The following is an 18843-nucleotide window of genomic DNA, read 5'->3' on the forward strand; positions in this document are numbered from 1 at the left end:
TAGAGAAACTATATGACACTGAATGGGTAATTCAGTACGTAAAGGGAAATGAAAATTTTGTAGTCAAAGGGGACTAGAATGCAGCTGTACGAAAAGGAGTAGAGGAAGGGGTTACGGGAGAACATGGGCTTGGTAGTGAAAACGATAGAGGAGAACGACTAATTGAGTTATACAATAAGTATCAGTTAGTAACAGCAAATACTCTGTTCAAAAATCAGAAGAGGAGGTGGTATACTTGGAAACGGCCGGGTGATATGGGAAGATTTCACTTAGATTACCTCATGGCCAGGCAGAGATTCCGAAATAAAATATTGGATTGTAAGGAGCAGTTACAGACAAAGATCCCATTTTAGTAGTGATTAAGAGTAGGCTGAAGTTTAAGAGACTATAATCCGTTCACCATAAGAATAAACCTGATGTAAACAAACACAAACGCAATGACTGGTCAGAAGCCGTAGCACACGTACACTGGTGTTGTTACGCTCTTGGAAGTAGGTCCTACTTATGTATTAGATATGTTATTACTAAGTTACGTTAAATGCAACTTTAACATATTAAAATCTATGAACAGCCATCAACGTTTTACTTAATTACGCTTTAATTACGTAGTTTTTGTTTCAAAAATCGTGTACAGTCGCAGCCTCTGCAGCATTGTGCTCTGATTGTCACGCTGTTAATGGTCAATTTGAAAATGGCAGAGGGTGCTTTCTGTTTGCGCGTGGAACATGGTTCCAAAGTGCCGAGAAATAGGCTGTTCTTAATGTCTTCCATCAATTTACGGAGATAATCGGCTTTGAAGGTTTCCCGCGGTTATGTATAATGCAATAGATACACCTACAATGAATGGGTAGCGCAGTTGGTAGCGTAATGGAATGTGAGCCAATTGCGGTTATTCTTGCGTTGGATCAAATTTCCCCAATATCTTTTTTTTTCTCGGTAAATTTGAAATAACTGCATCTCGTAATTATAAAACTCGTCGTCATTTTTTTATGAATAATGCACATCATCTAGTTTCCAATTACATATTGGAATCGAAATTTTTGTTTCCATTTCAAATATAAATTCTTAATTATCGATGTTTTATGAAAGACTATTCATAAAAGTCGTTAAAATTAAGAAAAAATAACAATTTAATTTTTAGGGAAAAAATGAAAAACCAAGTTCTTTTTGTCTGGACTATGTCCATCGTTTTATACCACAGAGATATACCAGAGAGATAAGGACGGAGCTAAGAGATTACCAGATTATCGTAGAAACATGAAAAACAACGATTTTCACAGTGTACAAATGCTGCATTTTTAGATTTACTACTGTACCATTAAACTATGAACTCAACAGAACTGATCTGCAACCAAGCTGCGGGATTTGTCCCGAGAAGTAACAAGACTGTTGAGCTGACAGACGCACTGGAAGTAATAAGCACGCAGCTTTTTCACACGTCACTTCCGAACGCTGGCGGGATACACAACGGCTCGTCATAAAAGAAGACGAGAAAATGCTACGCCTGGTTGACTTCATGGTTTCTGTTGTTGATATGCTCGTTATCAACGTAGCAAGTGACGCTTCCAGTACTAAAATGTATTTCTCGGATTCGGATAAGGGCGGAGCTAAGAGATTACCAGACGACTGACTGTAATACCTTCAATGGCTTTAATAGTTAACTATACGGTGAAATCCCTCAGTACTCTCTTACGTTACACGCAACTTATCCATAAAAGTTACCCTGAGGTTAAGTCAGGAATTTTCATCATTCTTGATTTCAATTACAATAGTACGTTCGCTAAAAATGATAACGTGTTGCGATTTTCGTCTTGTCATCGAAGAGCGTAATTTGGAAGATTTGCAGTGTACTATTTCATTATGCTTAAAAATTAAATGACATTCGAAGTGTATTGCTCCTCTATACGTGTGAACTGCAGCTGGCCACGTTACTGCAGGCTAGCTGTACCAGGTGACCGACCAGTGCTATCCAAGCTAAATGCGCCGGTAAACCTGTTGTCCCATGTTATCGCTAAGTCGATGTGCGCGTAAAGCACAGCACAAAATGTTCCTTTATTATCGTACTTGACAGTACTCGAGATAGCTTGGCTGCAGTCCCTTGTGGAACGGAAATCCAATGAGGTTCCAGCAAACGCGGAAGAATACATAGTGCAATGTTTACATCAGGTTTATTCTGATGATGAACGGATTATAGTTAGGAAGAATCATTGTTCAAAGAAGTGGGGCCGGTCGGAGTGGCCGAGCGATTCTAGGCGCCACAGTCTGGAACCGCGCGACCGCTACGGTCGCAGGTTCGAATCCTGCCTCGGGCATGGATGTTTGTGATGCCCTTAGGTTAGTTAGGTTTAAGTAGTTCTAAGTTCTAGGGAACTGATGACCTCAGTAGATAAGTCCCATAGTGCTCAGAGCCATTTTTTTGCCAAGGAAGTGGGATATGATGAAAAGATAGGTTTGAGTTCTCTGAGGCTATAGACACTGCGATAATGAATAGTTCAGTAGGCAGTACAGCTGAAGAGGAATGGACACCTGTAAAGAGAGCAATCACAGAAGTTGGAAAGAAAACCATAGGTACAAGGAAGACAATGCGAAGAAACGGTTAATAACAGATGAAATACTTCAGCTGATCGATGAAAGACGGTTGTATGAAAATGTTCAGAGAAATTTAGGAGTACAGAAATACTTAGGACACTAAGGAAGGAAACAAATAGGAAGTGCAGGGAAGATAAGGCAAAGTGGCTGCATGAAAAATGTGAAGAAATTGGAAAAGGAATGATTATCGGAAGGACGGATTCAGCATATAGAAAAGCCTAAGCAGCCTTAGGTGACATTAAAAGCAAGGGCGGTAACATTTAGATTTCAATTGGAATTCAACTGTTAAATGCACAGGATAGAGCGGATAGGCGGAAAGAATACACTGAAGGCCTCTACGAGGGGGAAGACTTGTCTGACGCAGTGACAGAAAAAGAAACGGAAGTAGCTAGGGAAAAGGTAAGCGATCCAGTATTAGAATCAGAATTTAAAACAGGTTTCGAAGAACTGAAACCGAATAAGGCAGAAGGGACAGATAACATTTTATTGAAATTTCTAAAATCATTGGGGGAAGTGGCAACAAAACGACTAGTCACGTTGGTATGTCGAACATGTGAGGCTGGCGATATACCATCATACTTTCGGAAAAACATCATCCACACAATTCCGAAGATAGCAAACGTCGAAAAAAGCGAGAATTATCGCACAGTCAGCTTAACAACTCAAGCATATATGTTGCTGACGAGAATAATATACAGAAGGATGGAAAAGAATGCTGAGGACCTATTAGATGACGGCAATTTGGCTTAGGGAAGGTAAATGCACCAGAGAAGCAGTTTAGACGCTGCGGTTGATAATAGAAGCAAGGTAGAAGAAAAATCAAGACACGTTCTACGATCTGTCGACCTTGGAAAAGCGTTCGACAGTGTAAAATGGTGGAAGATGTTCGGGTTGGGTTATTTGGGGAAAGAGACCAAACAGCGAGGTCATCGGTCTCATCGGATTAGGGAAGGACGGGGAAGGAAGTCGGCCGTGCCCTTTCAAAGGAACCATCCCGGCATTTTCCTGGAGCGATTTAGGGAAATCACGGGAAACCTAAATCAGGATGGCCGGACGCGGGATTGAACCGTCGTCCTCCCGAGTGCGAATCCAGTGTGCTAACCACTGCGCCACCTCGCTCGGTGCAAGATGTTCGAAATTCTGAGAAAAATAGGGGTATGCTGTAGGGAAAGGAGGTAATATACAATGTGTACATTAACCAAGAGGGAACAATTAAACTGGATGACGAAGAACGAAGAACTCGGATTAATAAGGGTGTAAGACAGGGCTGTAGTCTTTCACCCCTACTGTTTAGCCTCTGTATCGAAGAAGCAATGAATGAAATAAAAGAAATGGTCAAGAGTGGTATTAAAATTCAGAGTGTAACGATATGAATGATAAGATTTGCTGATGACGTTGCTGTCCTCAGTGAAAATGAAGGAGGACTGCAGGATGTTTTGAACGGAATGAACTGTCTAATGAGTACAAAATAAGGACTGAGAGTAGATCGGAGAAAGGCTAAAGTAATGAGAAATAGCAGAAATGAGAACTGCGAGAAACTTAATATTACAATTCGGGATCACGAAGCAGAAGAAGGAATTCTGCTACTTAGGCAGCAAAATATCCTATAACTGACGGAGCAAGGAGGACATCAAAAGTGACTAGCACTGGCGAAAAAGGCATTGCTGGCCAAGAGCAGTCTGCTGGTTTCAAACATAGGGCTTGAGTGCGAAGTGTCTGAGAATGTACGTTTGGAGCACAGCATTGTATGGTAGTGAGGGACGGACCGTAGGAAAATCAGAACTGAAGAGAATCTAAGCCTTTGAGACGTGATGTTACAGGAGAGAGTTGAAAATTAGGTGGCCTGATAAGTTAAGAAATAAGTTAGTTTTGCGCAGCATCGGCGAGGGCATCAGGGGATAACTTCCATGGTACTAGAGGGAGCTGTAGAGGGTAAAAACTCTAGAGGAAGACAGAGACTGGATTTCATTTAGCAAATAATTGAAGATACAGAGTGCAATTCCTACTGAGGGATGAGAAGGTTGGCACATGTGAAGAACTCATGGTGGGCCGCATCAAACCACTTAGATACTGGAATGAGATATTCACTCCGCAGGAAGTGTGCGCTGATATGAAACTTCCTGGCAGATTAAAACTGTGCGCCGGACCGAGACTCGAACTGTGAGGACGGGGCGTGAGTCGTGCTTGGGTAGCTTAGTTTGTAGAGCACTTGCCCGCGAAAGGCAAAGGTCCCGAGTTCGAGTCTCGGTCCGGCATACAGTTTTAATCTGCCAGGAAGTTTCATTTAGATACGGATGACCTTCCCCCGACCCCCCCCCCCCCCCCCCCAAAAAAAAAAGAGAATAGGCAACTAAACTTAAATCAGCTGTCCTAGGTGTAAAAGATGCAATCTGGGTTGCCTATCTTAAGGTGTATGAAATAGTATCTGGACCAGATTATCTTGCCCGCCCTGTAGAACCAATTACAGTTTGCGAAAATGCTTTGGTTAAAAAGTGACGAACCCTTTTGTGTTTCCCGTCTTCGCTCCATGCTGATGCCGCGATAGCAAATTGTTTTCGAAACACGGTTTCTCGTCAGAATGCCAAAATATATCAGTAAATTCTAAAACACATTTGATTTATACTAACAAAAAATTTGTCAACAGGCAACAATCAAAACCAGAAACCACAGGTGTCTATTTCCTATGATGTCACACTTTTTTTTGTTTCAGACACGATTAACAAACAAAATTTATGGAGAATAACACTGCTCTGCCGGCCGGGGTGACCGAGCGGTTCTAGGCGCTTCAGTCTGGAACCGTGCGACCGCTAAGGTCGCAGGTTCGAATCCTGCCTCGGGCATGGATGTGTGTGATGTCCTTAGGTTAGTTAGGTTTAAGTAGTTCTAAGTTCTAAGGGACTGATGACCTCAGAAGTTCAGAAGTTAAGCCCCGTAGTGCTCAGAGCCATTTGAACCATTTTGAACCAAACACTGCTCACTACAATTTTGGCTTTCTTGTTAGGACAGTAATTCGTCATCTAAACAAGCACCAAATCCGGCACATCCAGATTTCGAAGGTCTTGTTTATTTTCACTCTGTTGCCACTGACGGCGATAGAGGAAAACGTTCATGTCTCCGTTTAGACTATGCGGGTGTTATCGGCTTCTGACGAGGACTGAACTCCTGCTTCTTCTTTCGGCCTTGACAGTACTAAACCAGATTGTTTCCGCCAGCGTTAAGAGAGAAAAAATTTTCATGTAAAAGTTTAAAATGCATTGGGGTTTACTGAGCAATCCTTAACTCACAGTGTCACACAAAATAACAAGCAGTAGACACATTGGACAGTCTGCTTTGACACACTAACAAATCGGACACATCCATTCAAAACGTGGTCATGGTCATGTCCAAACACGATAGCTCACTTCTGCCATTCAGTCAGGTGTCCACTACAACCCCTCTAATTGCACTGATTTCATACAACCATCTGACAGATACAGGAGGAGGTCAAAAAATGGAAACACCAACAACACAGCACATTAATATTCAAAATACTGTGTAGGAAAAAGTTAGCATTAAGAACAGCTTCCAGTTGCCTCGGAATGAATAAATGCATGTATTCTTGTATCGTTTTCAAGAGAATCTTATGACATTCTCCCGGCAAAATAGTGGCACGTTCAAGTAATGACGATGGAGGTGAATAGCGATCACGTATCATTCTCTCCAACGCAGACCTTAAAGTTCGATACTAATGAGGTATGGTGACTGTCGTGGGCAGGAGAGACGTGTCAGTTCATCCTCGTTCTCACTGAACCGGTCCTGGAGTATGTGAGCCCTATGAACAGGGGACCTGCCATTTAGGAACACAGCACCGCCATTGGGGAAGGAACCTCACTGAACCGGCCCTGGAGTATGTGAGCCCTATGAACAGAGGACCTGCCATCTAGGAACACAGCACCGCCATTGGGGAACGAACATTGTACCATGGGATGGACCTGACGAGCCAAAACGATCACATAATCCTTCGAAGTAATGCGTAATTGCCAAGTAACCATGGCGCCCATAGAATAATACGATATGACTGCCCAAATCATCGCCGAACACCCGCCGGGTTTCACTCTTGGGACATAAACTCGGCGAGATGTTGGGAATAGTGTGTAGCAAGACTCATCCGACCAAATGACTTCCTTACATTGCCCCATAGTGCAGGTTTTATGGCTTCGGCGACACATTTTCCTATTACGGACATTTGTATCACTGATGAGTGGTTTTTGAAATCCAGCTCAATTTGCAATTCCCTGCTTGTGGAGTTCCCTTGGTATTTTATTTATGGAATCCCCTTAGTGAGGTATTGCTGCTGACAAGGTTCGCGAGTGCGACATTCAGCTGTGCAATGACTTTTTCAGATATCGTCATTTTACTTTTCGTTTTCAATAACCGTCTGTCACGATCACTCATCACACGATTTCATCCGCATTGTGACGTACCGGATGATGTTTTTCTGCGTTAGATCAAGGCAGTATAAATCTTCGATGCTGTGGCTCTTGAAACAAGAAGCACTTCAGCTACCATGGTTACGGAAGCACGCATTATACGAACACTAACGATACGCACACTTTCGTATTCACTTAGCTCCGACAAAATGCACTCACAACTGCACAGAACACTGTTTTTACTACGACTGACTCTGGCAACGTTTTGAGAACATTCCACAGCTACCGTCAGAGGTCAAACACAACGGCACAATCTGCATGCTTCGCTAGTATCAGGATTTATGTTCAAGCATGCACTTCTCGCGGTGTCTCCACATTTTCTTCCACTTACATACCATATCACTGCTATGACTTATGACAGCGGTGTGGATGGTTACATAAGCGTCTGGTACCAGTTCTGCGCTGTCAAGCGTTCTAAAGCGGCCAGTATGCTGTTTGAAGGCAGTGCCTAACATTTTGTCCGATAAACTTAGGTTTTATTTTTAATAAATCCACGTATTTGGAGTTCTCTATTTGGCTGGCGCGATAGAAACTGCAATGCAATGATTTTTATGCGTCACAATTAATTACCATAGCAGGACTGTATCAATTTTTCGCATTGAAACAATTACTGGAATTTGTCTCAGATACTGTAGTGCCACGTCACTCCATGACAATCTGACGAAGATAGAATCTCATCAGAGGCAGTTTTCGCTCCTGTTTTAAGTTTAGCTGTCGAGTGAAGTTCCCCATGAAACTTTGCTTCCGTGTCTCGCCTGTTCTGTTTAGCTCCGAGCATTGAACTTGTCTCTCGTGTTTGATTACGTCTGTTTACCTTTTTCCAACCCTCGTATCTGGAAACCAGCGCCTCACACGACACTTTCGCCTGACACTCGTATGTGTCGTGTGGAAAAGAGCTTTCCAACTGTGTGTTATTCTCACTGCTCTGATACGCCCGCCCCCCCCCCCCCCCCCCTGCTCGTCTCCAGCCCTCTTCCACGCTAGCTGAGACAGTGCTTATGCTTAAAGCGTTACGCAGCGTCCTGAAAAGTAATTAGAGATGGAACGGAATGCAAACACGCCCCTGCAGCCAAAAGCCGCTGCACACGAGGGCTCGCCACGAGCGAAAAATTGTTACGTAAACTGTAGAAACAAAAGCCGACTGCTTACTGCGTACGCGTATGCTGTGTGTGACGGCGAAGCGTATGGAAGCAAAATGTTAATGCTTGCCCTCACTCACAATAGCTTCGAATTTCTATTCACATGTTCATCTATTGTTTTGGAACATTACGGAGAACTTTTCGGGTCAGACGTTGAGGCAGAAATACGTTCCCTTAAAAAATTGAAGTGAAAAAGTGCGCTTGTACAAAAATCGCGCCACATGAATGAAACAGTTTCCATTCGAAAGAGAGCGAGAGAGTGGAATATGGCTCATATTCGCAACACTGATTACAAATGGCTGTCGCTTATGTGTAACTTTCGTGTATTTTTTTCTTTCATTACACAGTGATAGGTGCTACCATCTGTGGAACTGCAACACCGTGAGGACAGTGTACAATTAATTCGAAGCATACAGCACATTCAGTGCAGCAAATGGCATCTAAATCAATACAGTTACAGTGCGGTAACTCTTCTGTGGGTTTTATAGCGCACTATGATATTTGGGTATTCTTGTTTGCATCCTTATCCCACAGCACACAGTTTACTTGTTTCATTGATACCCTACGCTGACAAACGCTCTCACGGTTATTGTTTCGATACATCCTTCACTTGTTGCTGAAACTCCTATGCATTTACGCAATATAATACTTTTTATTATTTCTTACCCTATCCGCAATCATTGACTCGAATAACACATATCCTGTCTTTTTCTTACGTTCCTTATCAGACTACAATTCTCATAGTCTTTAATTTTCGTAGCAAATGATACAAATGACTTTCATCTTCTAGCCCAAAGCTTGGCAAAGTGGCTACCCAAAGGAAAATGTTGTTTCTCTCTTATTTCATTTCATAGATAAGCATATAAAATGTGTCTTTGTATACTGTATTCACTCTGTGACTTCAAAACGGTTGTATTATTATTCAAATGCTGCTTTTGCAGCACAGTGAGCTGAAGTGAAAGTCTGCAAAATGGCTACTTTGTCCAGTAGGTATGGCAAAGTGGCCAGAGACAGAGAAAAGGGAAAAACAAGACTCAGATGAAGATTTTCGGACACTGTGAATAGGCAGAGACTGCGAAATGAAGAAGATATATATTTATAGAAAGAAATTTTGCACTTAAATCTGAAAAAAAAATTGAATGCTATATTAATAATTTATCAAATTATGCAAAATGTTAATGTATTTTAGGTTTACACGCTTCACAGTAACACTTGTCATATGTTGAAAGTAAAATTAGATTCAAAAATAAAGTATTAGTGCGACATTCACTCAAACTTTTCACTATCCTCGTCACAACTAGCACATTCTTCATGAGCTCACTGTACGGAATTAGAGCAGCTAATCCAACTTTCATCGTCCTTAGAGAAGGTGTAGGAGGAAAAAAAAAAAAAAAGACAATGGTGTGATAATGGCAGCTAGCTTAAATGTAGAATAACGTAAGTTAAACGAGATGAGTAGGAGAAACAATCCCGTAAAGTTGGAATGTAGCATTGGCAGTGTGTTACTTGACACAGTCAGGCCGATTAAATACGTGGGTGTGACGGTTCAGAGCAATATGAAATAGAACGAGCATGTAAGGATTGTAGTAGAGAAGGCGAATGGTCGACTTCGGTTTACTGGGAGAGTTTTTGGAAAGTGTGGTTCACGTGCAATCTTCGGGAACTCTGTTATAAGGTGTTACATATACGTTGTATCAGGGAAACGATTGTTTTCCAGATCTATGTTTACAGCGATTATTTGCTTGTTTCATTGTCCTCTACATACTTTTTTAGTTTGTACCTATAATAATAAACACATTGTGTAGAGTACTTCCCCTGTGCTCCTATGAGAAACTAAAAGAAGGTAGGGTATGGGGTTCAGAATTGAACGGCCAACCGGATTTGATCCTAGGCCCTCCAGAATGCTAGTCCACCGTCTTGATCTCTGGAACAACTCTCTCTGTTCTTTGCAGTATACATAACCATTAAACGTACTTGAAAGTTATCTGAGAGGTGCGACTGCTTAACAGTAGATAAGAAGTGCTCTCTAGAGGATTAATCAGCTACAAATGCCACGAAAACATTTACTAGGTCATTAGAGAATAACGTCGAATGTTAATTAACACACGCTGGGAATGTAAGACTTGGAGAAACTAGTGCGATTTTTATCTCTTGAGATTTATCTGAAAAACAGTTGCAAAGGGGCCTTTCAGTGTATGTAAGTAGAAAGCAACTCTGTTCTACATATGTGTTGTAGCGAACTCGGCGAATTGAAATTCTGGCTGTCGGAGGAGCATACGGTATTTTTTGCGCTTTCATCATTAATTAATCAAACTGTTGAGTGTCAAGGGCGGCCACATCTGAAAATGTTCGTCTCACTGAACCAGAAAGGGCTCAGATCGTCGAACTGCCAGCCTATCCTCAGCAAATCCCGTAGTTTCTAGCTCGCTAGTGAATTATTCCCGAGAGCAAATAGATCGTCAGCTGCAGTAATGGAAGTGATTAGTACTGTACCGTATACTCAAAGCTTTTACACTTTTGCTCCAAGAAACTGATCCACAAATAGCATTTGCAGCTAATTGGCACTCTAAGCCGTTTGTGATTTCTAGGAAATTGCGAGCTACATTCATCACCTCGAGTACCAATTTGCACACTCACTGATGAAAAGCCGTGTGTGATTTCTAGGAAATTGTTAGCAACTATCTCTTTCATTAGACTTCTACATTCATCACCTCGAGTACCAATTTGCACATTCACTGATGAAAGAGCACTTTCCTTACGGACTCATTTCTCCTGCGGCAGACTGTGCGCGCTGATTTACAGTAATGACAAGAATGTGGCGTCTTTCCCGATTGTAGTAAGTGTTTCTGTTATTTAAATACCAATAATGATATCCCGAGAAGGAGACCAGTCACACTGGTATCAGAATCTATTGAGAGAGAGTTGCTTCATTTGGAATCACATAGATGGAATGAAGTTGAAAATTGTGTTTGGGTATCAGCTGTAGTAACTCTTCAGTAAGGCACTGACTCAACTTCTTCGAGCAACCCCATAAGGGCATTAAAGCCTTTGCGACAGAAACCAAATAACATGAGTATTTTTAACACAAAAATATGTAATTCGGGTGATCCTAAAAAAATGGTTCAACTGGCTCTGAGTACTATGGGACTCAACTTCTAAGGTCATCAGCCCCCTAGAACTTAGAACTACTTAAACCTAACTAACCTAAGGACATCACACACATCCATTCCCGAGGCAGGATTCTAACATGCAACCGTAGCGGTCGCGCGGTTCCAGACTGTAGCGCCTAGAACCGCTCGGATACCCCGGCCGGCTCGGATGATCCTCAATGTGGGAATGAGTTAAATGAATAACTGGTGGCGAACATTTTTCCCATATAATTGGTCTCAGCTTTCATCCACAGCCTACCTGAACAAGATATTCAATACTACCTCATCACGTTACATGTTACAATTTACTGTACACTCGTAACTATTAACGGAGGCGTTCCAAGTGTTGTCCTGTTACTTGGGTGCAGTGTTGCACTCGTCTCTGCAGTGAGCTACGAATTCCGCTCCCGGATCATCTCATAAAGTTCGTCAAGACTTTATAATTCGCTGGTCTAGTTCGTCAACCGTGTCAATGGGAGTGCTATACACTTCACTTCTCAGAGGACCCCACACAGAAGAAACCAATTATTGAAATCAGTTGACCTGGGAGGCAAAGGTACAAGTCCTGCTCCGACCTATCCATCTACGACTCATAATGGAGCGTCACATGTCGTCTTACATCAACAGTAAAATGTGCTGGTACCCCGTCATACATGTGCCACATTCATCAATCATGAGTCATAGGCGGAACTCCAGTTAGGTGGGGACATATGTAAAATATTACAATTCAGATACAGGTGTACTAAATAGGACAATATGCTATACTGAAGTCAGTAGCGACTCGTAAACACATTGTCAATCGCAAAAGGGCTATTTTGTGGATGCATGTTTACTGCAACTTTTTTTCTTATATTATCGTGTACTTTCACCCCTGTCAGTTTTTGCTTTTAATTATTCTGATACATCCTGCATAGGCAGTGGAGGGTTGTGCAAAGTTTTACCAATGTACTACAATAATATTGATTTAGGTAAAATGGTTTGGAGATTTGACAGCATCTATGATAAATTATCAATTAATAAAACAGACAAGATCTTTACCGTATTATTAACGGATTACAATTAATAGCTTAACATTGTGAGGAATGAAATAAAATGAAAAAAAATTGTAAGAGCAGAACCGAACCTGAGCTAACTAATTGACATTCAGTGCACTTGACCATCGCGCCATAGAACTGTTATATCAACTGCTGCTCAAAAATTCCTCATGGTCTGCATGTTAATCTTTAGAGATCGTCTCACCTTTTCCTACAACACAGTCAGGCGTTATATTCTATGAACTTGAATGGGCAATCTACCTGCTTCTACTCACATAGTTTTGGCCAAATTGGTGAGTTCCACCCGACGGACTGCCCTTGTTAGATTTAAACGAACTTCCAAATAAAAATATTGACTTGGTACTGCGAGCAATCTAACGCTCGGTCATCGGGGAAGGATGACGCCATATCAGAGCTTGTGCAGTCGAAAACAGACAGCTGCGTCCCTTCCCCGAATTTTCAGCACTCGACACTGGTTTCTAGTCATTGCAGAAAGAATGCTAAAAAACGTGTTTTCGTCCATTTTCTTTGCATTCGAAGAGAAATGGCGTACATTTAATGCGATTTCCAGCTCATATTCGAAGAGAAATGGCTTACTTTAAGTGCGATGCTTACCAGTGTGCTGTAGCACATTAGGACATGATCACCAGCCCCATTGTGTATATGCGATGTTGTACTCAACAGATGCACTTGGCATCAAACACATAAACAGAGCCTACCGCCGAAGAAGGCATATTTATGAGGTGGCCTGCTTGCCCGAAATAACTATAGAGATTCGTCAATAGGGTTAAGCAAACAGGTATGGCAAAAACAAATGGCAACACAAATTAGCAGAATTTTACAAACATTTAACGATGTAAGTTTTATAATACTTGAGTGGAGAGATTGTATGTGGGAATCAATTTTCACATGCTCTGATCTGTCTGTAAACACTGGTGTAGTTCTAAATCACGTGAATAATGAGTAATATCACATAATGACCAATGGGGCACTTCTTGATGGTGACTGGTTCAAATGGCTCTGAGCACTATGGGACTCAACTGCTGTGGTCATAAGTCCCCTAGAACTTAGAACTACTTAAACCTAACTAACCTAAGGACATCACACACATCCATGCCCGAGGCAGGATTCGAACCTGCGACCGTAGCGGTCGTGCGGTTCCAGACTGTAGCGCCTTTAACCGCTCGGCCACGATGGTGACTGTAAATGAATCCTGACACACTTGCAAAGACACTATCGTGATACTGTCGGACGATTTTTCGACGACTGTCTCGTGGTACTGGTTGAGTGGAGCAATGTGTCTGCTTATTTTGACGTTTGGCGGATGGGTGTCCAGTTGGAGAACACGTGTGTTACTTATGGCGCGTACGTCACAGTGTCCTCGCCGTATGCATCTTACCTGGCGTCTGATCCGCCTTTGTTACTCCTGAATCGTAGGCAGCTCGGCACTATTCTATGTAGGCTGTTTCCCATATCTTCGGGGACATATCATGTTATATTTTCCGAGTTTCTATGATAACCATCTTTTTTTTCAAGTTCTGATCGGTTGCGAAAGTAAAGCCACAGTGAAAATCCACTGAAACTTTACGCAGATGTGCTGCGCAGTGTCTCTAGTATGCCCGCCAAATCGCGTCACGTCGCTCTTTTCAATTCTGAGTGCACAATGAGTACGTAAAAATGCCTGGAACAGCAGAGTCTCCCGCCAAGTTTGAAGTGCGCACTGTCTTTCGATTACTTAATGCCGAGGGGTTCTGCCCGATTTCATTCAGCCCACATAACAGTCATGTGTGACAGCAATGTGCGACAGCGGTGCAAAAACTTCGAAGCAGGACGTACAGACGTTCATGATGCAGGCGGTCGGAGAAGCATGTGAGTATCAGCTGATGGTCTTGTTCAGCGAGTGGATCAGGCAATTCGAGAAAATCGTCTATGAAGGGCAATTCAGAACAAGGAAGAGGAATGTTGTTAACAGACATTGTCCTTCTTGATGACAATGACCGATCGCACACTATAGCTGCACCAGAGACGCAGCGTTTTGGATGGGAAGTGTTGGTCACCTACCATACAACCCGGACTTGGCTCCCTCTAATTTTCAACCCTTTGCTCACATAAACCGCTGGTTTGGCGCAGACAACGAGCTGCAGACCAGCGTAAGGAATTGACGGAAGCACAGGGGGCTGTCTTCTTTGATGAGTGTACTGGGAAGTTGGTACAACGCTACAACTAAGTCCGAGTGGCGACCATGTAGAGAAGTAGCTGGAAGGTGTAGGTAATAAAATACCATATTTTTGAATTTTACATTGGTTTCCATTTCGTGACCTATCGGATCCTGAAAAAAACTTTGGCCTCCCAGTTATTTATTTCAGAATATTTGGTACTATGAAAGCGACGCTTTTGGACTCGGGCTGTAATATTTATTAAAACCTCTTCTTAGTCCCACAACTACACTCCTGGAAATGGAAAAAAGAACACATTGACACCGGTGTGTCAGACCCACCATACTTGCTCCGGACACCGCGAGAGGGCTGTACAAGCAATGATCACACGCACGGCACAGCGGACACACCAGGAACCGCCGTGTTGGCCGTCGAATGGCGCTAGCTGCGCAGCATTTGTGCACCGCCGCCGTCAGTGTCAGCCAGTTTGCCGTGGCATACGGAGCTCCATCGCAGTCTTTAACACTGGTAGCATGCCGCGACAGCGTGGACGTGAACCGGATGTGCAGTTGACGGACTTTGAGCGAGGGCGTATAGTGGGCATGCGGGAGGCCGGGTGGACGTACCGCCGAATTGCTCAACACGTGGGGCGTGAGGTCTCCACAGTACATCGATGTTGTCGCCAGTGGTCGGCGGAAGGTGCACGTGCCCGTCGACCTGGGACCGGACCGCAGCGACGCACGGATGCACGCCAAGACCGTAGGATCCTACGCAGTGCCGTAGGAAACCGCACCGCCACTTCCCAGCAAATTAGGGACACTGTTGCTCCTGGGGTATCGGCGAGGACCATTCGCAACCGTCTCCATGAAGCTGGGCTACGGTCCCGCACACCGTTAGGCCGTCTTCCGCTCACGCCCCAACATCGTGCAGCCCGCCTCCAGTGGTGTCGCGACAGGCGTGAATGGAGGGACGAATGGAGACGTGTCGTCTTCAGCGATGAGAGTCGCTTCTGCCTTGGTGCCAATGATGGTCGTATGCGTGTTTGGCGCCGTGCAGGTGAGCGCCACAATCAGGACTGCATACGACCGAGGCACACAGGGCCAACACCCGGCATCATGGTGTGGGGAGCGATCTCCTACACTGGCCGTACACCACTGGTGATCGTCGAGGGGACACTGAATAGTGCACGGTACATCCAAACCGTCATCGAACCCATCGTTCTACCATTCCTAGACCGGCAAGGGAACTTGCTGTTCCAACAGGACAATGCACGTCCGCATGTATCCCGTGCCACCCAACGTGCTCTAGAAGGTGTAAGTCAACTACCCTGGCCAGCAAGATCTCCGGATCTGTCCGCCATTGAGCATGTTTGGGACTGGATGAAGCGTCGTCTCACGCGGCCTGCACGTCCAGCACGAACGCTGGTCCAACTGAGGCGCCAGGTGGAAATGGCATGGCAAGCCGTTCCACAGGACTACATCCAGCATCTCTATGATCGTCTCCATGGGAGAATAGCAGCCTGCATTGCTGCGAATGGTGGATATACACTGTACTAGTGCCGACATTGTGCATGCTCTGTTGCCTGTGTCTATGTGCCTGTGGTTCTGTCAGTGTGATCATGTGATGTATCTGACCCCAGGAATGTGTCAATAAAGTTTCCCCTTCCTGGGACAATGAATTCACGGTGTTCTTATTTCAAATTCCAGGAGTGTAGTTTCGGCTTGCACAGCCATTTTCGTGTGTCTACCCAAAGTAAGTTGTCACAGAGATGAAAATGGTAGCGAGTCTATGTGGTACCATTCGTGATGGCTTAAAATCTATAGGAGAAATGCTACAGTTTAAAAACAGCCGGTGTACGTAAGGCGGGATGTGAATGTCAACAGTGTCGTAACTATCATGGTGACAAATAATCTGCACAGTAACAATGAAAGAGACTTTTTTCTACTCAAGACAGATAATTTTCCGATACGATATTGCAGTACCTGTTTTCTTCAGAGGTACGGCGTAGTTTCTCTTGGGAAACTATAGCTACATGCTTTCAATTAAAGTGTCTACCCTGTATGGGAATATACATAATGAATATACAAGTGCCGGTTGTAGACACGTGGTTGACGACGCATGGAAGTTTGGGTCTAGTCGTGAGCAGCGCTCGGACAGGCTCATGCGACTGCTCGCAATAAGCGGCAAATCCTGGTCCGGCACAAATTTTCACTGTCGTCATTCCATTGTACAGCTGATGGTTGTCCATATTCGCAACTGAGAATACATGTCATGTACATCTTTTTCCGGTTGCTTTTCATTCGTTTCGGTAAAGATTACATTCAAACTACTTTTTGTCAAAATCTGTTTCCCTAATGTGCCGCCCTATTTACTCCACCAACTGTTTTCTTCACGATAGAAACTAAACTGTTAACTCACTTAATGGCTGTAGAATTCGCCTTCTAGAGGGCTGTAAAAATCTTAAATCAATGTTCCTAATTTTATTGTCGCTACTTATTATGGCAGACTTCGAACCATGTCTACTTGTGTGGTGGTTGGTTCAAATGGCTCTGAGCACTATGGGACTCAACTGCTATGGTCGTAAGTCCCCTAGAACTTAGAACTACTTAAACCTAACTAACCTAAGGACATCACACACAGCCATGCCCGAGGCAGGATTCGAACCTGCGACCGTAGCGGTCGTGCTGTTCCAGACTGTAGCGCCTTTAACCGCTCGGCCACTCCGGCCGGCTGTGTGGTGGTTGATTCAGAATGGTATCCTCAATGTAATGTCCGTAGTTGCGCAAATTAGTCTTCCAGATAGTTATGTTGCAACATTCTAGTCACATTTTTTACTCTCCGTAAAATAGTAAATGAGGAAAGGTACTGATTTCAGATTATTTTTGGGTAGCGGGTGAAGGAAGAAAACAGAGAAGAATCCGTTTTTTTGATATTTGAGAAAAGGTCTGTTTCATAAGATCGTTAAAGAGCTTCCAAGCCGTTACCCAGTTTCGAGTTCTGAGGAAAGCTATTCTGGACTGACAGGTTTATGGTTGTGCCAGGTTAGCACCAATTCTATCAATATTAAAGTAGATTTGCATTTGTTCTCAGTAGGTCGTCGTTTTCTTTACGTCTACGTCTACTTGATTACTCTACAATTCATAACGAAATTCTTGGCAGAGAGTTCATCGAACCAAAGCTACTTCACTATAACAGCGCTCTGGAAAAAACGAACACTTCAGTCTTACTGTGCGAGCTATGGTTTCTCTTATTTTATTATGATGATAATTTCTCCCTATGTAGATGGGTCCCAACAAAATATTTTCACACTCTGAGGAGAAAGTTGGTGATTGAAATGTCATGAGAAGGTCCTGCAGCAGCGATAACCGCCTTTGTTTTAATGACTGCCGCCCTAATTCGTATAACGTATCCGCCTCACCCTCTCCCCTATTTCGCGACAATACAAAACGAGCTAGTCTGCTAGGAACTTTTTCGATGTCCTCGTCAATCCTATGTAATGTAAATCCCATACCGCACAGCAATACTCCAGAAAAGGGCGGACAAGCGTCTTTTTTTTTAAGTGTTTGGCAATAAATCGCAGTCTTTTGTTCACATTACCTATGTGGTCGTTCCAATATAAGTTATCTGGAATTGCAATCCCTAAGTATTCAGTTGAGTTTACGGTCTTTAGATTTGTTGACTAATGGTATAACTGAAACTTGGCGGATTATTTTTAGGGCTCATGTGGATGACTTCACTCTTTCCACGATTTGAATAAATTGCCATTTGTTTGCACCATCGTGTCTAAATTGTTTTGCAATTAGTTTTGATCATTTGATGACAAAGTAATTGAAATGAGCGTATTTCATTTCCTAATGGCAGAGCGTGCAGTTTCACTTGTTGGTAACTGCTCCATGGAATGGAGACAGCTGTTTATCCATAGTTTTATAGCTTATTATCTTTGGAGCTTATCGATGCCCGGAGCGACAGAACATCTTTGAAAGTAGGGTCCTACGATCCCAGTCATGATTTTAGTGCTGGTAAATTAATATCTGTACGGGATTTTATTTTTGGTCGTTTATAGCAGCGTCCGCCTCCGTAATTCTGTGATCAGTGCGTCTTGCTGCTCTGCGGAAATGGGTTCGATTCCCGGTGCCGAAAGGGATTCTTCGTGGTTGGAGTCAGGTTCGAGGTACGCATAGCCTCGTGAGGCCAAATGAGGAGCTACTTCATTGAAAAGTAGGGGCTCCGAGATAAAAAAAAGCTGACAACGGCCAGGAGAGCGATGTGATGACCCCTCGCCCATCCATACCGCATCCAGTTGGTAA

The 18843-nt window shown here is 43.4% G+C and overlaps 1 protein-coding gene across 1 annotated transcript in view; it reads right to left on the reverse strand.

Moving 5' to 3' along the window:
- LOC124620107 (kinesin-like protein KIF26A) overlaps positions 1-18843 on the reverse strand; it is a 455794-nt gene that overhangs the window by 124311 nt on the left and 312640 nt on the right. The window lies entirely within an intron of this gene.

The sequence above is a fragment of the Schistocerca americana genome, chromosome 6, assembly GCF_021461395.2.
Source record: "Schistocerca americana isolate TAMUIC-IGC-003095 chromosome 6, iqSchAmer2.1, whole genome shotgun sequence".
In the NCBI taxonomy this organism is placed as follows: Eukaryota; Metazoa; Arthropoda; class Insecta; order Orthoptera; family Acrididae; genus Schistocerca; species Schistocerca americana.